Here is a 25,427-nt window from a genome sequence, read left to right as displayed (position 1 = left end):
CTTAAAAAAAAATGTAACCACTGCTTATGACCTCTACCATAACCACATGCATCCAAGCCAGGATAACTAAATCCCTCTAATTCTTACATTCTTTCACACTTATGATGTAATTCTGCCCAACAGACAGAATGATCTTTTAAAAAAGCACAATCAGATTATGTGACGTATCTATGCACCACTTAGTGCAAAATCCTACAAAAAGTATTATACCCCTCTCAAATACATTTCACATTGATTGTCTACCATGTCCTGCAACATCCTTTAAGATCTGATGAGGGGCGCCTGGGTGGCTTAGTCGGTTAAGCGTCCGACTTTCGCTTAGGTCATGATCTCGCGGTTCGTGGGTTCGAGCCCCGCGTCGGGCTCTGTGCTGACTGCCAGCTCAGAGCCTGGAGCCTGTTTCAGTCTGTGACTCCCTCTCTCTCTGACCCTCCCCTGCTCATGCTCTCTCTCTCTCTCTCTCTCCTAGAAATAAATAAAACATTTAAAAAAAAAAAAAAAAGATCTGATGAATCCCTAAACCTCATCTTCTACACTTTCCAGAACTGATACTCTAGACAAACTCACTGTCTTAACTGGCTTGGTCCCCAAAAATGTCCACCTCGTGCCATGCACTAACCAGATGATAAAAACATTTTGTTTACTGTTTGATTTCTATGAAAATACATCAAATGTTACCTAAACAAACTATTCACATTATCAGATTGGATACAAACGAAAATAAATTTGGGAATTCTCCTATTAAGATAGCCCAGCATGCGTCATCTGAACAGTAATTCATAATGCACTCTTTCAGCAACAAATCAAGTGTACTTTGTGCTTATGGATATCTATGACAGACTGGATCAAAGATTGGTTATTTCTAAAAGTAAAAAGAGAATAGGACATGAATTTTTAAAGACATTCTTCATTACATATCAACATTTCCAATGTGGCATTCCCAAGAATACCTCTAATTGACTTATTTCTCCTTCATATTTCTCCCATATAATTGATCAATATCTGTTAATTTCCATTCTAAAAATAGCTTCCATATATATATCCTATTTTCTGGATGCACTGCTTATAGTACCAGCCCCATCTTCAGGATAATTTTTTCCTACTTCTTTGCCATTATCAGTCAAAGAACAAATAAAATGGTATCTTTTGGCTGAAGGCTACCAGGTAAATTTTTGGAGTTATTTTATTTTCTGTACTCCTTGATACTTTACCATTGTCTTTATAAGATGCCTAAAAAGTTGTATGTGATTAACATACTTGTATGCCTTTCCAGATTTAAAGCTTTGCTATACCAGGTCCATACAATATTAATATTTTTCTCCAAAGTCTGTAAAATTGACTGAATCAATAGCTACACATGCAATATTTATGTAAGAATTAAGAACTAATTAAGCACTACTGGAAGAAAAGGAATAAAAGCTGAACACCTCCATTCTATTGATTTTCATGTCTAGCACTGTCCTCATTTTAAAGAGGCATACAGGAAATCAAAATATTACCAAACACTAAAAATCCAAGTCCAGACAGATTCAGAGGTGAATTCTACCAAACAGCTGAAGAGTTAATACCTATCTCTCTGAAAACTATTCCAAAATATAGAAGGAAAGCTTCTAAATAGATTCTTTAGGGTCAGCATTACCCTGACACTAAAACCAGACAACGACACCACAGAAAAAGAAAACTACAGGCCAAATATTCCTTATAACCATAAATGCAAAAATTATCATCATTAGCAATCTGCATTCAACAATACATTAAAAGGATCATTTACCAAGATAAAATGAGATTTATTCTAGGGATGTAAAGATGGTTCAATATTCACAAATCACGGGCTCCTGGGTGGCTCAGTCAGTGAAGCGTCCGACTTTGGCTCAGGTCATGATCTCACAGTTTGTGGGTTTGAGCCCTGCGTCGAGCTCTGTGTAACAGCTAGCTCAGAGCCTGGAGCCTGCTTCAGATTCTGTGTCTCCCTCTCTCTCTGACCCTCCCCTGCTCACACTGTCTCTCTCTCTTTCTCAGAAATAAGACATTTTTTAAAATTTACAAATCAATGTAACCTAACATATAAAAAAAATCACATGATATTCTCAGTAGATGCAGAAATAGCACTTGACAAAATTTAACAGTTTAATAATAAGAACTCTGACCAAAGTGGGTTAAGAGAGGCACCAATTAAACTCTGGTTCCTGATGCACAGGATATGTGAGATAATAAATGTGTGTTGTTTTCAGCCACTAATTTTATGGTAATGTATTACCTAAGAGCCAATATTGATTATATTTGTCCTTGACATGCTTCAACATAATAAAGGCTGTATGAAAAACCCACAGTTAATATACTCAATGGTATAAACTTTCATTAAGATCAGCAACAAGACAAAAATGTCCCTTCTCACCGCCTTTACTCAACATATTACTGGAAGTTCTAGTCATAACATCCAGACAAGAAAAAGAAATAAATATAAATATTGGTAAGAAAGAATTTAAAGTCACTCTTTGCAGGTAACATGACATTTATAGAAAACCCTCAAGACTCTACCAAAAACTATTAGAAGTCACAAATGTATCCAGTAAAGTTGCAGGATACAAACTTAATACCCAGAATTAGGTAGTTCTAACACTAATAAGAGTAGCAGAAAGAGAAATTAACAATTTCATTTATAATTGTACCCAAAAGAAAACATACCTAGGAATAAATTTAACCAAAGAGGTGAAAGACCTGTATTCTGAAACCTATAAAGCATGGAGGAAAGAAATTGAAGAGGACATAAATAAATGGAAAGATGTTCCATGCTCATGGGTTGGAAGAGCAAATATTGTTAAAATGTCTGTTCTGGGGCACTTGGGTGGCCCATTGGTTGAGTGTCTGACTTTGGCTCAGGTCATGATCTCACAGTTCATAGGTTCAGGCCCTGCATCAGGCTCTCTGTTGTAAGCACTGGGCTCACTTTGGGATCCTCTGTACCCCTCTCTCTCTGCTCCTCCCCTACTTTTGTGCATGTGTGCTCCCTCTCTCCCAAAAGTAAACATTTAAAATGTCCATACTACCAAAAGCTATCTAAAAATTTGATGCAATCCATATCAAATACCAACAACATTTTTCCACAGATCTAGGGAGAAAAAAAACAGTATCAACATTTGTATAAAAATACCAAAGATCCTGAATAGCCAAAGTTATCTTGAGCAAGAAGAACAAAGTTGTATATATCACAATTCCAGTTTTCAAAATATAAAGTTGTAGTAATCAAAACAGTATGGCACTGGCACAAAAATAGACACAAAAATCAATGGAATAGAATAGAAAATACAGAGATAAACCCATGTTTATATTGTTGATCAATCTAGGACAAAGGAGGTAAGAATATACCATGGGGATGTGGCAGTCTCTTAAAATAATGGTGCTGAGAAAACTGGATGGCTACAGGGAGAAAAGAAACTGAACCACCTTCTAACACCATGCACAAAAATAATGGTTTAAATACCTAAATGTGAAACCTAAAACCATAAAAATCCTAGAAAAGAACACAGACAGTAATTTGACATCAACCATAGTAATATTTTCCTAGATATATCTCCTCAGACAAGGGGTAAAAATACAAAAATAAACTAGTGAGACTACATCAAATTAAAAAGTTTTTTCCCAGTGAAGGAAACCACCAATAAAACAAAGATAACTTATTGAATGGGAGAAGATATTTTCAAATGCTATACTCAATAAAGAGTTAATATAAAAATATATACATAAAATATATACAACTCAACACCAAAAAACAAACAAACAAACAAACCAAAAAAACAAGTCTGATTAAAACATGGGCAGAGGACCTGAGTAGACATTTTTTCCCAAGGAAAACCTACAAATGACCAGAAGACATATGAAAAAATGCTATCACTAATCATCAGGGAAATGCAAATCAAAACCATGATGATCTATATCTCCTTACATCTGTCAGAATGGCTATTATCAAAAAGATTAAAATAAGTATTTGCAAGGAGATAGAGAAAAAGGAGCCCTTTTGCACTGCTGGTGGAAATGTGAATTGGTACAGCCAGTGTGGGAAACGGTATGGAAGTTTCTGATAAAATTAAAAATAGAGTTACCGTATGGTCCAATAATTCCACTACTGGGTATAGAAAATAAAAACACTTATTTGGGAGCACCTGGGTGGCTCAGTTGGTTAAGCGTCCAGCTTTGGCTCAGGTCATGATCTCATGGTACATGGGTTCCAGTCCCACGTTGGGCTCTGTGCTGACAGCTAGCTTAGAGCCTGAAGCCTGCTTCAGATTCTGTGTATCCCCCTCTCTCTCTGACCCTCCCCTGCTCACGCTGTCTCTCTCTCAGAAATAAATAATAAAACATTTTTAAAAATATAAAAAATTAAAAAAAATAAAAACACTGATTTGAAAGATATTTGCATTCCTATGTTTACTGCAACATTATTTATAATAGCCAAGATATGAAATAACTCAAGTGTACATCAATAGATGAAAAAAATGTAAACCCAAGTATTTCATTGGTATTAGTTTAGTTTTTTTTACAAACTGAGGTTTATGGCAACCCTGTGTCAGATAAGTCTATCTACCATTTTTCTAACATTATTTGCTTACCTCATATTTATGTGTCATATTTTGGTAATTCTCAAAATCCTTCAAACTTCTCTATTATATTGCTATAGTGATCTGTTATCAGTGCTCTTTGTTACTATTATAATTGTTTGGGGATGCCCAAAACTACATCCATGTAAGACAGCAAAACTTAGTAAATATTTTAGGTATTCTTACTGCTCCACTGATCAACTCTTCTCCCATCTCTTTTTCCTCAGACTTTTCTATTACCTGAGACAACAAAACTGAAATTAGGCCAATTAATAACATTATAATGGCCTTGCAGTGTTCAAGTGCAAGGAAGAGGCCTACTTCTTTCACTTTGAATCAAGAAAAGATTAAGTTTAGTGAGGAAAGCGTTATCAAATGCCAAGATAGTCCAAAAGCTAGTCTTCTTGTGCTCAGTAGTTAGTTGTTTTAAACAAAGGAAAAGTTCTTGAAGGAAATTAAAAATGCTACTCCAGTGATCATACACAAATGATTTTAAAAAGTGAAAACACCCTATTGCTGATATGGAGGAAGTTATACAAGGCTGCATAGAAAAATCAAACCAACCACAACATTCCTTTAAGTCAAAGCCTAATCCAGACCAAATATCATTATTTCAAAATTTAAAAAAATTTTATTCGTTTATTTTGAAATAGAAAGTGTGAGCAGGGGAAGGACAGAGAGAGGGAGGGAGAGAAAGAATCTGAAGCTCATCTGGATTGAGCATGGAGCCCATTGCGGGGCTCAATCCTACGACTGAAATCATGACCTGAGCTGAATTCAAGAGTTAGGCACTTACCCAAGTGAGCCACTCAGGTGCCCCCCGTTTTTTAAATAATTTTTTAGGGGAGACTAGGTGGCTCAGTCAGTTAAGCATCCGACTTCGGCTCAGGTCATCATCTTGCAGTTCATGAGTTTGAGCCTTGGATCAGGCTCTGTGCTGACAGCTCAGAGACTGGAACCTGTTTCAGATTCTGTTATGCTATCTCTCAACCACTGCCACCCCCCCCCCCATGCTCTCTCTCTCTCTCCAAAAAATGAATAAACATTAAAATTTTATTAAAAATAATTTTTAGATGCTTATAAAGCTCTCTTTAAACTCTATGAAGGCCAAGGGAGGTGGTGAAGTTGCAGAAGAAAAGTTCAAGCCTAGCAGATGTTGGTTTATGAGTTTTAAGGAAATAAACCATCTATATCACATCAGTACAAGGTAAAACAGCAAATGTTAATGAATAACTTATTGCAGCTTCTATGTCATCTAGTTAAGATAATTAATGAGGAGACTGCCCTAAACAACAGATTTTCTTTTCTGTTTTTTCTTTCTTTTTTTTTTTTTTTTACAAATAGTTTATTGTCAAGTTGGTTTCCATATAACACCCAGTGCTCATCCCCACAAGTGCCCTCCTCCATGCCCATCTTCCCCCTCCCCCCCACCCATCGGTCCTCAGTTTAAACAACAGATTTTCAATGTAAATGAAACAGTCTTCTATTGGAGGAAGATACCATTAAGAATTTTCATAGCTAGAGAAGAAAAGTCAGTGCCTGGCTTGAAAGCTTCAAAGGACAGGCTGACTGTCTTATTGGGGGTTAATGCAGGTGGTAACTTTACATTGAAGCCATTGCTCATTTGACATTCTCAAAATCCTAAGGCCCCTAAGAATTTTGCTAAATCTACCCTGCCTATACTCTATACATGGGACAACAAAGCCTGGGTGACAGCTTACCTTTTACAACATGAACATTTACTGAAATATTTACTGAATATTTTAGGACTACTATTGAGAACTCCTGCTCAGAAAAAAATTATTTTCAAAATATGACTATCCATTGATAATACAGTTGGTCCCCAAGAGCTTTGATTATATATACAATGAGATTTCATGCCTGCTAACACTACATCCACTCTGCAGTCCATAGATCAATGAGTAATTTCAACTTTCAAGTCTTAATATTTAAGGTATACATTTTATAAGATTATAGTTGCCATACATAGTGATTTTTCTGATAGATCTGGACTAAGTACATTGAAAGACTTCTGGAAAGTATTCACCATTCCAGATGCCACTAAGAATATTTGTGATTCATTAGAAGTTAAAGTATCAACACTAACAGAGGTTTGGAAAAAGTTTATTCCAACCACTATGGATGAGTTTGCAGGGTTTAAGACTTCCATGGAGGAAATTAACACCAGATGTGGAAATAGCAAGAGAATTAGAAGTGAAGCCTGTAGATATGACTGAATTGCTTCAGTCTCATGCTAAAACTTAAATGAATGAGGAGTTGCTTCTTATGGATAAGCAAAGAAGGTGGTTGCTTGAGATGGAATCTACTCCTGGTGAAGAGGCCTTGAAGATTGTTGAAATGACAACAAAGAATTTAGAATATTACATGAACTTAGTTGATAACCAGCTGCAAGTTTTGAGAAGATTGTCTCCAATATTAAAAAAGTCTTATTATGGATAAAATACTTTTAAATAGCATCATATACCATAGAGAAATTGTTTGTGAAAGGAAGAGTCCATCAGTGGGGCAAACTTCATTACCTTATTTTAAGAAATGTTCTTAGTCACCCCAGCCTTCAGCCACCACCACCATGATCAGTCAGCAGCTATCAACATCTAGGCAAAAATCTCCACCTGCAGAAGATTTTGATTGGACTCATCAAAAGCTTACATTATGGTTAGTATCATTTACCAATAAAGTGTTTTTCTAATTAAGATATGTTCTTGTTTATCAGACAAATACTATTTTAAAAAGATATAATGCTATTGCACACTCAATGGACTATAACATACTATAAACATAATTTACTATAATATACTATAAACATAATTTTTATATTCAATGGGGAACAAAAATTTATTTGATTTGCTTTATTTCAATATTTGCCTTATTGTGGTGCTCTGGAACTCAACCTACAATCTCTCTGAGGTCTGCTTGTGATTAGTGGTATTATTGGCAATCTGATGCTACTTATGTTTTTTTTCCCCCTTACAAATCATTGATAAACAGTTTAAAGCACCAATCTTTAGTGGTAACACTGATATTTGCAATTGACAGGGTGAGAAAATGGAGAATGGGGCTGGTGGGCTTGAGAAATTAGAAATATGAAAGAATAGCTAGACAGAAAATGTTCAAAATAAACTGAGCACATGTGTGCCATATGAATTTTCTTCCACTTCCACCTGCCTTCTTTGCTTACCTAGATTTCAAAACCATGTGGGGTTAGCAAGGATTCTATGTTCCCCATTAGTTTATCTCTTACTTATCACTTGAAAAATAATATAATAAACACACTCCGCAATACATATGCATCTTTTTCATGCCTCGGAATATACCATGTTATACAGAGCTCCATGAACGCAGCTGGAGAATGAAAAGCAAGACTTCCCTTCCATGAACAGACATGTAGCCTGGCTAGGAATCTGGATTATCAAGAAGTTCTTAGAAACAGATGCAGGGGCGCCCGGGTGGCTTAGTCGGTTGAGCGTCCGACTTTCGCTTAGGTCATGATCTCGCAGTTCGTGGGTTCGAGCCCCGCGTCGGGCTCTGTGCTGACTGCCAGCTCGGATCCTGGAGCCTGTTTCTGTTTTTGTTTCTCTCTCTCTCTGACCCTCCCCTGCTCACGCTGTCTCTCTCTCTCTCCTAGAAATAAATAAAAATATTAAAAAAAAGAAAAAAGAAAAAGAAACAGATGCAGTTTCCAACAGGGTCCATGAGACTAGTATAAAAATAATACTATGTGATCGAAACAAAAACAAAGTCTGAAGCAGAGTTATGTTATCTGATTGCATTTTCTGGTTTTCTTCCTATGTATAATTGAGGTAGAAATTGTTCTTCTCCAGTGAGAAAGACAAGATTATTGGATAACTATGTGTACCCACACATGTGTGTATGTCTCTGATATTTAAGGTGAAGGAGCAGCAGGGAGTCTTCCCTTTGGCTATTTCCTACTGGTCTAGCATATGGACATAGGCCAGGTTGAATTTGCAATGTAAGAAGTATAATTCTGTATCACAAGTCAGCTGGCCAAACTAGATACAATGAAGTATCTTCCTTACTACCATCCTCTCTCATTATGACCAGGTTACATGAATTTTAGAACAGGTCTTTTCTACCATCTCTCAGTGAAAATAAATACAATTCATATTATATTATCAAATACAAATAAAATATAATTACATCCACTCTATTAATCATGCCTCTTGGGTCAATATAATTCAAGATCAATTTATCATTATTTATACTTGAGGCAATATAATTCAAGATCAATTTATCATTATTTAGTTTATCCTCAATACATGCAAGAGATTTTTTTTATATCTTAGAACATTTAATAGTTCTTTAATCACCATTTACATTTCTTAAATTGTTATCAGATTTGTCTTGAAGAAGGGAAAAGCTAATTTTTAGTATAAATTATAAAGATTTATATGGAATATGGTTTGAAAATACATGCTATGAAAATTCTCAGATATCTATTTTTATGTCAATATGTAATATGCAGCAAATAAAAATGGTAATGTCCCCTGTATATCTTAATTCAATACATATAATATTCAAACATTGCCACGAAGGCAAAGCACTATTTTATGTGCCCTCTTTCTCCCTTGGTAACTCCTTGTTCCATTTTCTCCTGGAGTTGTTGTATTATTCTCATATTTCAGCTCAAAGTCTTCACTAAAATCTCCCTGACACCTCAAAATTGAGGAGTCTCTCTCATGTATGCTCTCAGTTAAAGCCCTCCTTTAAGAAACTTTAAAACAGGGTTTTTTTCCAATGGCAGAGCCCAGCCTAATACTTTTCCTGGGAAAAGGTAAGCCCTGTTAACATCTCCCTCAGTCTCTAAGTACCAGAACACAACCATCAAGAATCAGGTGTATTCTGCATTGAAGAGAGTGTAGTTTCTCACCTGAGTCAGTGAAAATAAACCAAATGGACAGGTGAGAGGCACTATGGAAAGAAGAGTGAATAATGGAGAGATGTAACAAGATGTGGAGGCAGAGAAGATTCAGATAGGTTATCCTTCCAAAACTAATATAAAAGCTTGATTCACTTCTCCCCTATTTGATATAAATGCATGAATTAGATGGGGTCATTTGATTCTTTGCTTTTGATTCCTCTGGGAGACTTTTTGGTTAAAAAAATGCTGAAGCCTCCAGCTGTGTTTTTATGCATATCTTCTCTGGGGTAAGCAGGCATAATGGTACTTAGGAAAGTGGTTGGACTTGTGCCTTGGTCCACTGAAGTGGTAGAGCTGTGGGGGGAGGCAACAGCTCTAACCCAGGGAAATTTCATTATTATGAAAAAAAGGTCAGATCTCCCTTTTGTAAGATTTACAGGTATATGAAAAGAGATGCATTTTATGGGCACCAAAAAACCCCCACGCTGTATATTTTAATATACATTTACAGACCGGTTCTTGAAACCAATGAGCTCTGTAATGTTTTTTTAATGCATCCAAAGTTTCTGGAGTCACATGGGAATTGAATTTACTTTTTTCCTCTCTGTGAAAGTTTAAGTAGAGGAAGAGTTCAATGCTTTCAAGTGTTTAATTCCCCCAAGCCTGGCCATCCGTGTACCCTGTTGCTTCTTCCTATGAATTGTTTGTCATACTATCCCATGGTACCACTAAAGGTAATTACTGGAGGCACTAATGAGTTTGAAAGTCAGAACCAATAATCTAAAAGAAACAATTTTTCCCTTCCTTCTGTAAGTATAAATGCCCCAAGTTCAACGTGTGGCTCACACTGCTTCCTTCCTAATTCCTCTTCATAACCTTCTCCTTTATCATGTCCCTTTTCCATTATGCTATTAAACGCATATACAAGGAAAAGTGGAGTCAGGAAAAATTTGTCTATATTAATTTATTGTAAAGCCTATCAGTTTTCATCATAGCAAAGTATATTATGGTTCTATAGGTTAATTCTCCAGGTTGACTTGAATTCATTATCTCTATTGTGGTTATTGTGATTCTAAAGAAAAATTCAAGTGATAATTATTTTTACCCTGAACCACTCACTACCTTATAAATTTAATCTTCTGTGGGCATAATTAAGCATGGGCAGATTGTTCGGCATTATTTGTGGAATTGTTTACATATTTCTACTAATCTTGCTCTGGGTATATTTTAGAAAGGGAAATCTAGGAATCTGGTAACTCAATCACAAAATACTTTTCTCCAGGAGGAGTATTATTCATGAAAGTAATACTGTTAGTTCTTTTAGTATGTATGTATGAAACATGTGATGGAGGAATAACTTACTTGTTTATTCATATCACTAAAAGTTTTGTAAAGTACTTACAAAAAATTTAATATGTGCTATCTCCAGTTGGTTCGCTGCAAAAGATTATAGTAAAATTCGATAAGCTCCCTATTTAATCTTTGTTGCCCTTGATGGTCTCCTTCACGGGATCCTCCATGATGGCTACCTTCTATCTGCTCATATCTGTATTGGATAAAGAAGGATAGCCAGGTAGACCTGGCCTTCTCAATGTTTATACCAACCAGCTGCAACCTGGCCCTGACCACTTCTCAGCACGCCCGATATTTCTCCCTCATTGACTCCTTGGCTCATCGCTCTCAGTAATGTTCCAAATCTCTTCAGTCCATAAGCTTCTAATTTTTGCTCCTCAATCTCAGAGTAGCTCTCTTACTTCACTGAATGTTTTAGATTAAAGCCTTTCATGGTTTTACCATTCCCCTTCCCTCTCCCCCAACCTTTATTCTTTCATATAGTCTCAGGAATGGAATGGAGTAGAATTGTCTAAAATGCAGAACCATATTTTTGATGCCATTTTCTGTTAGCCTGAGGAGCCCTAACAGCATGTTAACCCCTTTGAGTTTAAGCATTTTAAATGACATTCTCCTAATTTTTTAAATTATCCGTTGAATTAATAAACATTTATTCAGGGCTTACTATATTAGGCAGTAGGCCTAAAGAACAGAGAAGAAGGGAGTTTTGACATGAAGGCATTCACAAACTAATATTTAGATAATCATTACATAATGTGGTGAGTAAATTAAAAATCAACAAATATTGTATTGAACTCTGACAATGGCCTGACATTGTATTAAGGTCATTTAATTCTAAAAGCAGGATAAAAATCTTTCCAAGGATGTTCTATGCTTATTTTTTTTTTGCTAAGAAACTGAGATTTTGAGAAGCTAAATAACTTGCCAAGCATATATAACTAGAGTGGACGGATTGATCTTCAAACCCCTGACTCTGATTCCAGGGTTCATGTACTAAAATTATATTATCTATAGAATGATAATGGACTGCATAAAGTATAATGAGAGGACAGCAATGTCTGATTCTAGATTGAAACATTGCAAAAGTCTCCATGGAGCAAGTTATACTTCACTATCTTACTAAGTGGTAGTTGGATTTAGGTAAAAGACTACATGGGTCTTCTCCTAGAGGGCATTGCACATAGTAAGGTGACTATCTGTAGCATCAATAGAGCAAAAGTGATCTGTAGATTTTAGTGTAGTATTTGAATTTTAGTGTAGAAAGAGAAGTGGCTGAAGGTTATGCTGAGAAGTGGGCTGGGGCCTTGTTCTTGAGGGCCTCATATGGCATGATGAGGAATTTAGATGAGAAGCATTGGAAGCCAGTATAATTTTAGTTAAAAAAAAAAAAAAAAAGCTTCCAAGGTCAGATTTGTATTACTTATTTATAACTCTACCCAGAGTTATGGGAGAGGGTTAAAGAAGAAAGCCAGACAAGAAGCAGAGACATAAGCTAGACAATTGTTCCAATAATCCAGGTGAGAGGTGATTAATGAGGGCTCTGCAGAGCAATGACAGTGGCAACAAGCAGATCTGCACTATCGTTCTGGCTCTGCCACCTACCAGCTGTGTGACTTGGGGCTAGTTTTTAACCTTTCTAACTTTCAAGTTCCTAAAGTGTAAGTGAGGTTAATAATTCCTTCATAGAATTCTTGAACGAAATAAAGGTGATTATGTAAACTGCGTAACATATTGCATGGCACATTTTAATTATTCAATAAATTAGCGATATTATCATATTTACTTGCAAAATCAATTCTTAACAGCTTTCTGAGGGAGCAGGACATGGAGCATTAACTCAGGTTTTGGTTTTAGAGGTCAGGATTAATGTTGCAGTTGATGGAGCAGGTCTAGTACACTAAGCTACAGAGATTTCTAGACACAAACCTATGTAACAGGTGTCAATCTTAATGCACAAATCTAAGGTATATTTCATACTAAAGCTGCATTAAGGCCTCTCCCTACGTGAGACTTTCAACCTCAGGAACCATTGGGGCTCCCTCTCTTCTATAGGTCCCATAGGCTACCAAAAATCTAAGGCAGGATCCAGGCCCTTAATCCAAACTGATGCCATCCTTTCCTTGGATTCTTCTGCTGTCCAGTACAAGGACAAAGGATGGTCTTCAAACACTGTTGGAGGACAGTACTCTTAGTAGACTCAATATTTTATTGCTCAGATTATGCTGTCATAGCAAAAACCTCCAGAAACTAACTTTTTTCTTGCTCATGCTGGAGAGTGGTGCTGTGCATTGTGAACACTCTGGGACCCAGGATAACAAAACCCTTCCAGGCACAGTGCAGAGAGAAAGAAGTATCATACATCTTTCATTGACTGGTTAAGCTTCTACCAGAAAGTGAAATGCTACTCTCTTTTATATCTACCATTAGCTAAAGTAAGTCATAAGGGTACCCTTAAATCCTCAAGGTCAACAAAATAAAATCGGAGCATGCACACAGAAAGAGAAACATATTTGGCAAATAGCACCAAGGCCTACTGCAGATACTGGTCACACTCCACTTCCCACATACTTGCCCACAATGATCTTTCAAGCTGTTCCTCAGTCTGTGAAGTAGGGTATACTGTCCCTACTAATTTCCACAGCAAGCTCCAATCTGAGGCATTGCCCACTGATGGGGGATTTGTCTCCATCTCCTAACAGACAATATCCCAGAGATCATCACCCTGAGGAATCTCAATCTTCCAAGAATAGCCCACTTTTTATTTTTTAATTAAAAATTTTAAAACATTTTTGTGAAGAGGAAGAGGGACAGATAGCATGGAGGGAGAGAGACAGAGAGAGACACACACACATGCACACACAGACCCCCCCACAGACCCACACACAGACACTCCACACACGACACACACACACACAGAGACCCCCCCACACACACAGAGAGACAAAGAGAGAGAGACACACACACACACTCAGGGACACACACACGCAGAGCAAGACACACACACACACAGAGCGAGAGACACACACACACAGACACACACACACACAGAGCGAGAGACACACACACACAGACACACACACAAACAGAGCGAGAGAGACACACACACACAGAGCGAGAGAGAAACACACGCGCGCGCACACACACACACACACAGCAAGAGAGACACAGAGAGAGAGAGAGACAGAGACAGACAGAGACAGAGACAGGCAGAGACAGAGAGACAGAGACAGAGAGACAGAGAGAGGCCTGGAGAGAGAGACCCGGAGAGAAGGACCCGGAGAGAAGGACCCGGAGAGAGCATGGGCATGAGTGCAGGAGGGGCAGAGAGAGAAGGAGACACAGAATCTGAAGCAGACTCCAGGCTCTGAGCTGTCAGCACAGAGCCCAGTGCAGGGCTTGAATCCACCAGCCATGAGATCATGGCCTGAGCTGAAGTTGAAGGCGCCCCCAAGAATGGTCCACGTCTGCCTCTCTGTGCTCAAGCTTTCTTTGCCCCACTAAAACACGAAGGTAACATCTGCAAATTCTGCTTTTAGCTCACCACAGGTTTGAAACAGCTTAAGTCTGTATGACCCATCGCTTCCTCCCAATCCAGTTCCCCAGACAAAGGGTCCTGAAATGATAACGAAGACACGCTCCATGAGACAGCAGAAGGTAAAATGCTTTCAGCCATGAGGAGAGCATCTATACAAATTACATAAGTTTCAAACCTGACACATCTTAAGCAAAAGTCAGTGAGCAAACCATAGTCCTTATGAAATGTCTAAGCTTTGGGAATAGTGAGGATCTGACCAAATCAGGAGGCAGAATGTGGAAAGAGCCTCCAACAAAGGAAAGATAAAGGGAAACTTGGCAGTAATGCCTGAGGGTGGGGATGACACGAAGGGAACAAAGGGCATAGTCTGTTCAGGAGTCAAATATAATGGTTTTAGTGAATAGAGGGGTAAAAGCTGATTTTCAAGTTTGAATCTGATCTCTTGGGTGCTACTATCATTTATTCAAGTATTTGATACTGAAAGAGAAGTATGTGCTATTTTTCTTTAATTTAGAGAAGGAGTCTGATTTGGTTATGTTCAAAGTGAGATATCTGTGAAATAACAAAAACCAAAAGACATCTAGTAGGCATCAGTATGCGTGAACCTGGTTCTCAGGAATGATGATTTTGGATTAGAAGTAAAGGCTCAGGTCACATTAATGCATAGGTGGTTAGTGAAGCCACAGAAGAGATGAAATCTCTCAGGGAGAGTAAGGGGATGGGAAGACCAGACAGCTCACTGTGCCTTTGCTTTGGGGGGAAAAAAGAAATCATTTGTCAAGGTGACCACTGGATTTAATCATTAAACTGTCTCTTCTCTGCCAGATGATGGTGTTTATTCACATTCAATCTGGTAATTGATCTCTAGTTTATTCCTATATGCTGATACCAAAAAAAAAAAAAAAAAACCACCCTCAAATATATACCATACAATAACTGAAACACATGATGGCACCGCTTAACCTATCATCTAAATAATAATTGCTATTATAAAAATAATAACTTGAGTTTCAACTTTGTGGTAGAATCTAGATTAAGCACTTTACATACAGTTGATTTAAATTTTCAGGAAGACCTCATTCAAGTATGTAGCTGTATCTTCACTTGTTTGTGGAAGAAAACAGACTGAAAGAGTTAGAGTGAAAGGAAAAGATTAATATAGGATTTTAGCTCACTTGTATTTTTTTAAACTTCTTTTAACAGGTTAAATGCTGGGTTATCTACTGGATGAAAGTATTGATTAATGATTTAGAAGTATTAGATGTCAAATAGTGATTGTGGTATTATAGGTGAATTATAATTGAGGTCCTAGTTTAATTCTCTTTCAGTCTTACCATCCGAAAATTAACAAAATACTTTAAGTCATGCACATGAACTAATAAATGAATTTTCCCCCAGTCTTACTCAAGTTAATTAATAACCCCAGATTCTAATGTTCCATTGGGCAGTACATGGGTGTTTTGGAGAGTTCATAGAGCTTTAGTCCTTTCACTAAAAATTGTTATGGTGGACTCTTACAAGAGCTTAAAAATGCCTTATCACAGCCGTCACCTGGCAGTATGTTTGAGTCCTGTTATGGGGGAGGATCACATAGTTAGTAAAAAATACCGAACATTATTTCCCTACACACCTAACCAGAAATTGAAAAATGAAAACTGGTAATGTTTGTTGAGAAAAACAAAACCATAAATAGCTCTTAAGTAAATAATTAGCAAGAATTTACTCACACTATGAATGCTTTCCATATTAAGATGAGAGCAATTAATTTCTTACAAAATTGCCAGTTTTGACACTGTCAATTTTTTTGAAGGTAAAGTTTCCTTTACTTATATGCTACATAGTACCACAAACCCATTATTTTTACATGCTTTAATCTGACTGAATCATATGGTGAACAATTTTTGGCAAGACTACTAGTAATATAATACAGATATGTTTTGTATCAGGTATTTTCATACACTCGAATGAATTAAGATTAATAGAAATGAAACAGCAGGTACTCCAAGTCAATAATTAACTAGGTAATCTAGTTCAGTGGAGAACTGGTCTTGATTTATTTATCTATAGCTTACATCTCTTACTGACAGGTCCAGTGGGACCTCTTTTGTTGATCTACAAATTTAAATAACAGCAAATAGTCTAAATAAATGACAGTCTACTAGCCCAAACTTTGTTATAGTTTCTTTCCATGCAGTACAAATAGAAACTAATCCCCTCCTTCTGATTTTTATCACCTTCTGGTATCACATAACTATTTCATTAATAATTATAAAGCTGTGATATGCTACCATATTCATTGGGATTTTAGAAGTTAAATACCTAACATTCGTTACTAACACATGCAACTTTAAGTGGCTTAAATGGATGTTTAAGAAAGTTTCATCTCATCTGTGTATGGAAACCCTTAACAAATTACTTCAGAATAGATATTAATGTTTAACACACTTATTTCTTGGATGCTCACTTGAAAAGAAATCTCTTAGGTCATAAGTTATTAGAGTGACAGACTGGAGAGAAGGAAAATATCTGTATTTTTCCTATCAATTAAACACCTTTGATTTTAGAGTCAATGTCTTTAGAGAAGTCTTTCAAAGCTGTTAAACATGTTCAGATCTATTCAATTACTCTCGCTAAGCATTTAAAAACTCCACAGGGAGAAATTGTGTTCCCAATGTCAGTGGTTACATAGTTCCCAGTGTTAATCCTCTTACTCTTTAAAAATATCCTTACAGAAAATATCTGTTCTGAAAAGGGATGCACTGGGATATGTGGAATGCGTGTATGTGGAATAAAATAATGGATCTCAAAGTTCAGAGTGTATGAGAATCAACTGTCATGTGGGCATGTTAAAACAGAGACTAATGCTCTCCACCCCTGCAAGTTCTGATTTAGTATGTCTGGTGTGGGGTCCAAGAATTTTTATTTCTAACAAGTGCCCAGGTGATGTTGATGCTGAAGTTGTTGGTCTAGAAGCCACACTTTAAGAAACACGGGCATGGAGTTTAACTTTATTCCATCATCTTCCTGGGTTAAAAGATGCTCAATAATTGAGAAAGTTATGGATATCCCACAGACTCTATGATCTTATTTCTTGGAGCTTTACAACAGAAGTTCTAAGAAGCCCTAACATTAAGAATATTGTTGTTTTCTTCAAGTCAGTATCTCTCCAAATTATTTGATCCAAAACCATTTTTAATCACAGGTTATTTACATCTACTTGAATATTTATTGAGATAGAGTTAAGAATATTCCTCTTAGGACTTTACTGTAAAATCCTCATAGGATGCTGTCTTACTCTTTTTCTCTCCTTCCTTTCTCAAGAAGATATTTTGCTGTATTACATAATTAAAGTTCAAGGAAGCACTAGTCTTCTTTAAGGTAGAACTTGCATTTATTCCTTTAATAGAATAGTAGAGAAGAGTGTGAAGGCAAGTAGTCCATTTCAAATTTTAAAAAACTACGCCCAGAGCACATGAGACATAAGGCAACAAGTTTGGCTGAAGTATGGGGTTCTATAGGACAGATGAAATGACAAAATCTCAGACCAAATCAACCTCTTGTACACAGCCATGTTCAGTATTTACCAAAGGCCATTGTAGTACTTCCAGAAAGCTTCTTGCTGTAATTTCCAGCTCTAGCCTACAGTATCTCATTCCCAAACCCTGACTCTCCCACCCCAGGTCAAATTTCCCTCAAGAAGAAAGTTAATATTTCTATCCTAGGAATATATTTGTAAAATAGTTTTTTTTTTTTAAAGACACTGTAAGAGACATAATCAAGTTTGTTGAAAGAAAAGAAAAGAGCCTTCATGGATTTTCTGATCGAAGGGTACATATTGAAGGTTTGAGGAAATATGAACAGGTGGGGTAAAATCAGGCTTAACTTAATATTATTTTCATCAAAGATAATCACAATTTCAAAAATCTTAGTGTTATATCCTATTCCTGATTTATTTGTATAGCATTTATGCACCAGTGTCGCAATGTAGGGAATATGACCCTTTCGGAAAAGAATGACAAATGGCCGACTTAGATTTCAGCATAGAGAAAGAGGGCAGGTAACATCAAAAGCACTGCTTGAAAACATGAATATTCTTTGCAAGACTGAAATAGAATATACATGTTTGTCATACCATGGATAATTTTTTTAACCAGCCATTACAATTAATCAAAGATATTTTCTAGTCACCTACTCTATGTTCAGTGCTCTAGTTTTCCCATCTTCAGATCCAAATAAGATCCATAACTTGTAACACTTGGAAATGCTGCCTGGTAGCCAAAAAGAGGTTGTTAACTCTATTTGTTTTGCATTGCTGCATAACAAATCATTGCAGTAATAACAACTTAAAACAACACACCTTTACTGTTCCACATTTCTGTGTGTCAGGAGTCTTGATACAACCTACCTGGATTTGCTGTTCAGAATTTCATGAGGTTACAATCTAGGTGCTGGTCAGATACAGTCTCATCTAGAGGATCAACTGGGGAAAGATCATCTTCCAAGATCCCTCTGGTTGTTGAAAAAGTTTACTTCCCTGTAGTTGTGAGGCTGAGGTCAGTTTTCTTCTCTGTCAGCCAGGAGCCACCCTCACCTTCTAGAAGCTGTTCTGCTCCTTGCTATGTTAACCTCTCCATTAGCCTCTCACAATCTGGCAGATTATATTTTTAAAGGCAGTGGAGAAAGAGAATCCTTCTCATCAGGGATGCCACTTCCTCCCACCTCAGCCCTCCAGTCTTCTTTTAAAAGTTTTCAACTAATTAAGTCAGGCCCACCTGAGATGACCTTTTTGATTAATTCCAAATCAACTGTCTTGGAACCTGGGCTCCATCTGCAAAATCCTTTTCCCTCTGCCATCTTGTATCGCCACACTCAAGGAGAAGGGAGTATATGGGTGTGAATATAAGGTGGGAGGAGAAGATCATATAGTCCATCTAAGTATTTGCCTCTCACAGTAAGATTAAGTCATATGTTTTTATAATGACATGTAAATCTTTAGGAAAGAGAAAAACACTGTAAATCAGTGGTGAACAGAAGAGTGAACTACATCAAGAGTTTTTAGAATGTGCTCCTGACTGGGCCCAACACCAGAGTTTGTGATTTAATTGTTTTGAAGCAAGATTAGTGCATCAGTGGTTTTTAAATGTTCCCTTATGCTTCTTCGTTCAGTTAGGTGGGCACAACTGCTTTCAATACTCTGAAGACAAAATGAAAGGACTAAAGTGCTAACCCAGTAGCACACCTGTTTGTAATCTCATTGGAGTACCTGAAATACATAAGATTGTCTAATTGAACACCCACAGGAGAAGGGGCTATTGTAATTTGGGAATCATTTAAAAACACACATTTTGGTAAGACCTGGGATATCTAGTTTTTAATTCTTAGACAAAATGTTTAACTTAAAACTAGTTTGCTTTCTTCTAATTTAATGATGCACTGGTGGGGTGGGGTTGCTATTCTGAGCAGGGGCAGGGGGTGATCGTACAGGGGATGATGGGTGTGGCCAAGTATGAAGCACCAAAATCCCAGAAAGGTGGGGACGGTGTCTGTGCCAGTCTGGTGTCAGCACTAGATTAGGTACATACATGAGGACTGAGCCTGCAACTTTACACAGGTAAGATATTAAGGGTCCAAATTTCTCACTGACAGAGAATGGAGGTGTAAATATAGAAAGGAAGAAAACTACAATAAACCCTGTGATGATGTTTGATTGGAATTGGATTATCAGTGTGAACTCACATCTGTGTGAGTGTGTGTGTGTGTGTGTGCACTTTGTCCACGGGAAGCGTCTGGGAGCAGTGCCACCCCAATACCAATGATCTCATTTAGTGCCCATTTCTTGGCTTTTAAATACTCTTGTCACTAAAAGGAACCATGCCTTCTTGAAGAAGTGGCTGATTCCAGGAGTAGGTCAGTAAATAAATGAGCCTGAAACATCTTCTTAAGAAAGTCTTCAAAGAACGTTGGGGACATATCAAAAGAACATAGAATGGAACTTGAGGAGGCCCCCATTGTTGAAAGCAGGGATGATTTAAGCGTTAAAATAAATAAATATGTGTCACAGACTATGAGTCTGGAGTTCTCTCTTGTCCAACAAGAGAGCGGGTACAGAATGGAATACGAGAGAGGCTAACTTCCAGAAGAAGACAAGAGCCCTGAACAGGAGTTTCATCTCTTTATTTACTGAGCATTCAAGGTCTTTCACACGTGATTAACATGAGGAGAACAAGATCTTACACACGTGGTGAACATGAAGAAAACAATCATATACTCATCATTAACTTGTGTAAGAGGCATAGGGTCTAGGGGACAAGTGGAGTTTGTGATCAAAATACGATAGTATTTCCATCAGATGGAAAGTAATTTTCTGCAGGTGATATGTAACAAGTTACTCATGATCCCATTACAATATCTCCCTAGCTAACTTCGGGCACTTTCTCCCCGTGGTGGTTGTTTCTGCCCTAAGATTTTTCTAACCCATTTATGTAAGTAGAACCTATTTCCCCAGAAATATGTATTTTGATGTAGTCCCAATTGTTTATTTTTCTTTTGTTTCCCTTTGGTTCCCTTGTTTTGTTTTCTTTTGTCTCTCAAGAGACATATCTAGAAAGAAATTGCTACAGCCAATGTTAACAAGGTAACTGCCTATATTCTCCTTTAGGAATTTTATGGCTTCAGGTCTCACATTTAGGTCTTTATTCTATTTTGAATTTATTTTTGCGTATGGTATAAGATAGTGATCCACTTATATTCTTTTGCATGTTGCAATGTAGTTTTCCCAACGCCATTGAAGATACTTTTTGCTATTGGATATGCTTTCCTGTTCTGTCAAAGATTAATTGACCATGGAGTTGTGGGTCATTTCTGGGTTTTCTATTCTGTTCCATTGATACATGTGTCTATTTTGTGCCAGAACAACATGCTTTTGGTTACTACAGATTTGCAATATAATTTGCAGTTCACAATTGTGATGACTCCAGCTTTGCTTTGCTTTTCCAAGATTGCTTTGGCTATACAAGATCTTTTCGTGGCTCCATACACATTTTAAGACTGTTTGTTTTAGTTTTGTGAAAAATGCTGGTGGTATTTTGACAGGCATTACAGTAAATATATAGATTAATTTGGATAGTATAGACATTTTAACAATATTTGTTCTTCCAAGCCACAAGCATGGAATGTCTTTCCATTTCTTTGTGTAGTCTTCAATTTCTTTCATCAAAGTTTTATAGTTTTTAGACAATAGGTCTTTCTCCTCTTTGGTTAGGTTTATTTCTAGGTATCTTATTGTTTTAGTGCAATTGTAAATGGGATTTATTCCTTAATTTCCCTTTCTGCTACTTCATTATTGGTGTATAGAAATGCAATGGATATCTGTACATTGAATTTGTATCCTGCAATGTTACTGAATTCATTTATGAGTTCTAGCAATTTTTTCTGATGGAGTCTCTTGGGTTTTTCTATATATAGTATCATGTTATCTGCAAATAGTGAAAGTTTGGATGTCTTTCTTTATTTTCACTGCCTGATTGCTATGGCTAGGACTTCCAGTACTATATTAAGTAACAGCGGTGAGAGTGGACATCCATGTCTTATTCACGACTGTGTAAGAAAAGCTCTCAGTTTTTGCCCACTGAGGATGATATTAGCTGTGGGTTTTTCATATATGGCCTTTATTGTATTGAGGTATATTTCCTCTAAACCTACTTTGTTGAGGGTTTTTATCATGAATGAATGTTGTACTTTGTCAAATGCTTTTCTACATCTATTGAAATGATCATATGGTTATCCTTTCTTTTATTAATGTGACATATCACATTGATTAATATGCAATTATTTAACCACCTTTGCAACCCAGGAATAAAGCCCACTTCATTGTGGTGAATGATTTTTTAAATGTGTTGTTGGATTCAGTTTGCTAATATTTTACTGAAAATTTTTACATCTGTTTCCGTCAGGAATATTGTCCTGTAGTTCTCTTTTTCTCCATGTTGCCTTTATCTGGTTTTGGTATCAAGGTAATGATGGCAAGGATGTGGAGAAAGAGTAACACTCTTACCCTATTTGTTAGACTGTGGACTGGTACGGCCACTCTGGAAAACAGGATGGAGGCTCCTCGAAAAGTTAAAAGTAGAACTACCCTACAATCCAGCAATTGCACTACTAGATATTTTTTTAAAGAATAAAAAAATACCAATTGAAAGGGATACATCCACCCTAATGTTTATAGCAGTATTATCTACATTAGCCAAATTGTAAAAACAGCCTAAGTGTCCATCAACTGATGAATGGTTAAAGAAGATATGACACATATATACGATGGAATATTAGTCAGCCACCAAAAAAGAATGAATCCTGCCATTTGCAATGGCATGGATAGAGAGTGTTATGCTAAGCAAAATAAATCATTCAGAGAAAGAAAAACACCATATGATTTCACTCATATGTAGAATTTAACAAAAAAAAGAAAGATGAAAGAAGTGGAGAGCTCTGACAGGTGGAAGGTAATGCAATTGTGGTTTCCATGAATAAACTGGAAGCATTAGAGTGAAGAATAAGTTAAAGTAATTTGTAGAAAGAACAGAAAAAAAGTTCAGTATTAATTAATAGCAGTTGACAGTATATAAAGAGAAAACACCCAATTTCCCTTCACCCTGATTCTTTCTCCTTTGACTATTACTATACTATTTAACTACATTTAACACAATTAGTTGATCAGTGACCCTGCCTGTGTGTATGACATTCTGGAGAATATAAGACAAATTCTCTCAAATAAAGGACTTACCATATGGTGGCGAAGATTTAAAAAAAAAAAAAAAAACTTGCCCCAGCATTTTTACACAAAGACACCAGAGGCCTGTTTAGCAGTTCATTGATTGAGGGAAAACACGGGGGTTAGGAGGGAGAGAAAATATGGCAATTACCCAGTGTGTCATGCTGTCCCTCGTTCATGCCTTTTCATATTCTGCAAATATTCTTCCTCTCCTCCTTTGGGCCTGCATTCATTTGACTAACTCCTACACAGCTATAAGTGCCTAAGACCATGAGCACTATTTTATAGACAATAAGGAGACTTTTAATTTGGAACTCATCTGATATTTCAAATAATGATTCACTGATTCCCAGGCACAAAAGGTTTTACTTCTTCCAGATATTCTTTCATGATACCTCAAGACCCTGGGTTGAATGCCTCCCTTATTGGTTGTCTAGAATTCTATACTTATAACTACTAAAATATCTCCATTATAATGATCTGCTTACATATCTGGATTTCCTACTACCCTATCTGTTTCATAAGCAAATGCTACGTTTAACTGACTATTAGATCCTTCTCACTTAGCTTGCTGCCTCATACATAAAAGTTTGCAAAAACTATTTGATGAATCAAAGACTAAATATTTGCTGAGCCACCATTCCTGAGCCAGCAGCCAGTCCAAGGACATAGCCTTGAGAGGGTAAAGGGTTGTGGAGACCATCTACAGAATATAAAGAAATGACTATTAAAGCCTCTATATAAACCAGTAAAATTCTGTCAGGAATGTTCCGAGGTCCCCTTGCTCATGGCCACGTGTAATTTCTTGGAATTTCCCTTGCTTATCAACCCTGCCACCCACTTATCTGGAGTGATCTGCCTTTTTCTTCACCTCTTTGTGCCCTCAGTGTACTGAGGCCAGTTTGCAAACCAAGACTCCCCAGGATTTGAGGGCTACCTCAAGAAACAAGTCAAAGTGCACATGGTGGAAAGTCCCAAATACTATTATGAGTAGGAAAATAAAATAACCAAGGTTTCAACAAGAGAGACCAAGAAACACCATTCAAAGAACATTTTCTGAATGGACAAGCACTGGACAAAGAGCCTTCTCTGGTACAGCACCACTCACAGGTGCAGAGTGCATAACAAGCTTTGAAAACTAACAAGAGATAGAAAGCTAACCAAAAAGACGAAACAGAAGAATCCTCCTTCAAAGACATTCCAGAAAGAACTGACAGCTAAAGAACTGCTCAAAAAAGATATGAGCAAAATAACTGAACAAGAATTTATAAAAAAGTCATAAAATTAAGCTCTGGGCTTGAAAAAGGTATGGAAGACATCAGAGAAACTATTGCTACAAAGACTATGGAACTTAAAAATAGTTGTGATGAATTAAAAAATACTATAAATGAGATGCAAAATAAAATGGAGGCATCCAATGCACAGATTGAAGAGGCAGAAAGGAGAATAAGTGATTTAGAAGACACAATTATAGAAAAAGAGGAAGCTGAGAAAAAGAGAGATAAACTGATCCAGGAACACAAAGGGACAGTTCGAGAGCTCAGCGATCCAATCAAACGGAATAATATCTGTATCATATGAATTCCAGAAGAGGAAGAGAGACGGAAAGACGCTGAAGGAGTCCTTGAACATTATAGCAGAGAACTTCCCCAATCTGGGGAAGGAAACAGACGTTGAAATCCAAGAAGCACAGAGGACTCCCCTCAGATGTAATTTGAATTGATCTTCTGCATGACATATAATAGTGAAACTGGCAAAATATAAGGAAAAAGAGAGAATTCTGAAGGCAGCTAGGGAGAAAAGGGTTCTAACATACAAAGGGAATCCTATCAGAGTGGTGACAGACCTCTCTGCTGAACCTTGGCAGACCAGAAAGGAAAGGCAGGAAATCTTCAATGTGATGAACAGAAAAAAATATGCAGCCAAGACTCCTCTATCAAGCAATTGTTGCAAGATACCAGAGACACCATCACAAGCATGAATCCCACAAAGGACATGATGACTCTAAATTCATATTTTTCAATAATAACACTGAATGTAAATGGACTGAATGCCCCAATCAAAAGGCATAGGGTAGCAGAATGGATACAAAAGCAAACTCCATCTATTTGCTGTCTACAAGAAACCCATTTTAATCTGGAAGACACCTTCAGATTGAAAGTAAGGGGATGGAGAACTATCTATCATGCTAAAGGAAGTCAAAAGAAAGCTGGAGTAGCTACACTTATATCAGACAAACTGGACTTTAAAGTAAAGACAGTTAACAAGGGATGAAGA

The sequence above is a fragment of the Hyaena hyaena genome, unplaced genomic scaffold (assembly GCF_003009895.1).
Source record: "Hyaena hyaena isolate Hyena2069 unplaced genomic scaffold, ASM300989v1 scaffold_923, whole genome shotgun sequence".
NCBI lineage: Eukaryota > Metazoa > Chordata > Mammalia > Carnivora > Hyaenidae > Hyaena > Hyaena hyaena.
The sequence above is the reverse complement of the archived record's forward strand: the minus strand, read 5'-3'. Positions refer to the sequence as shown.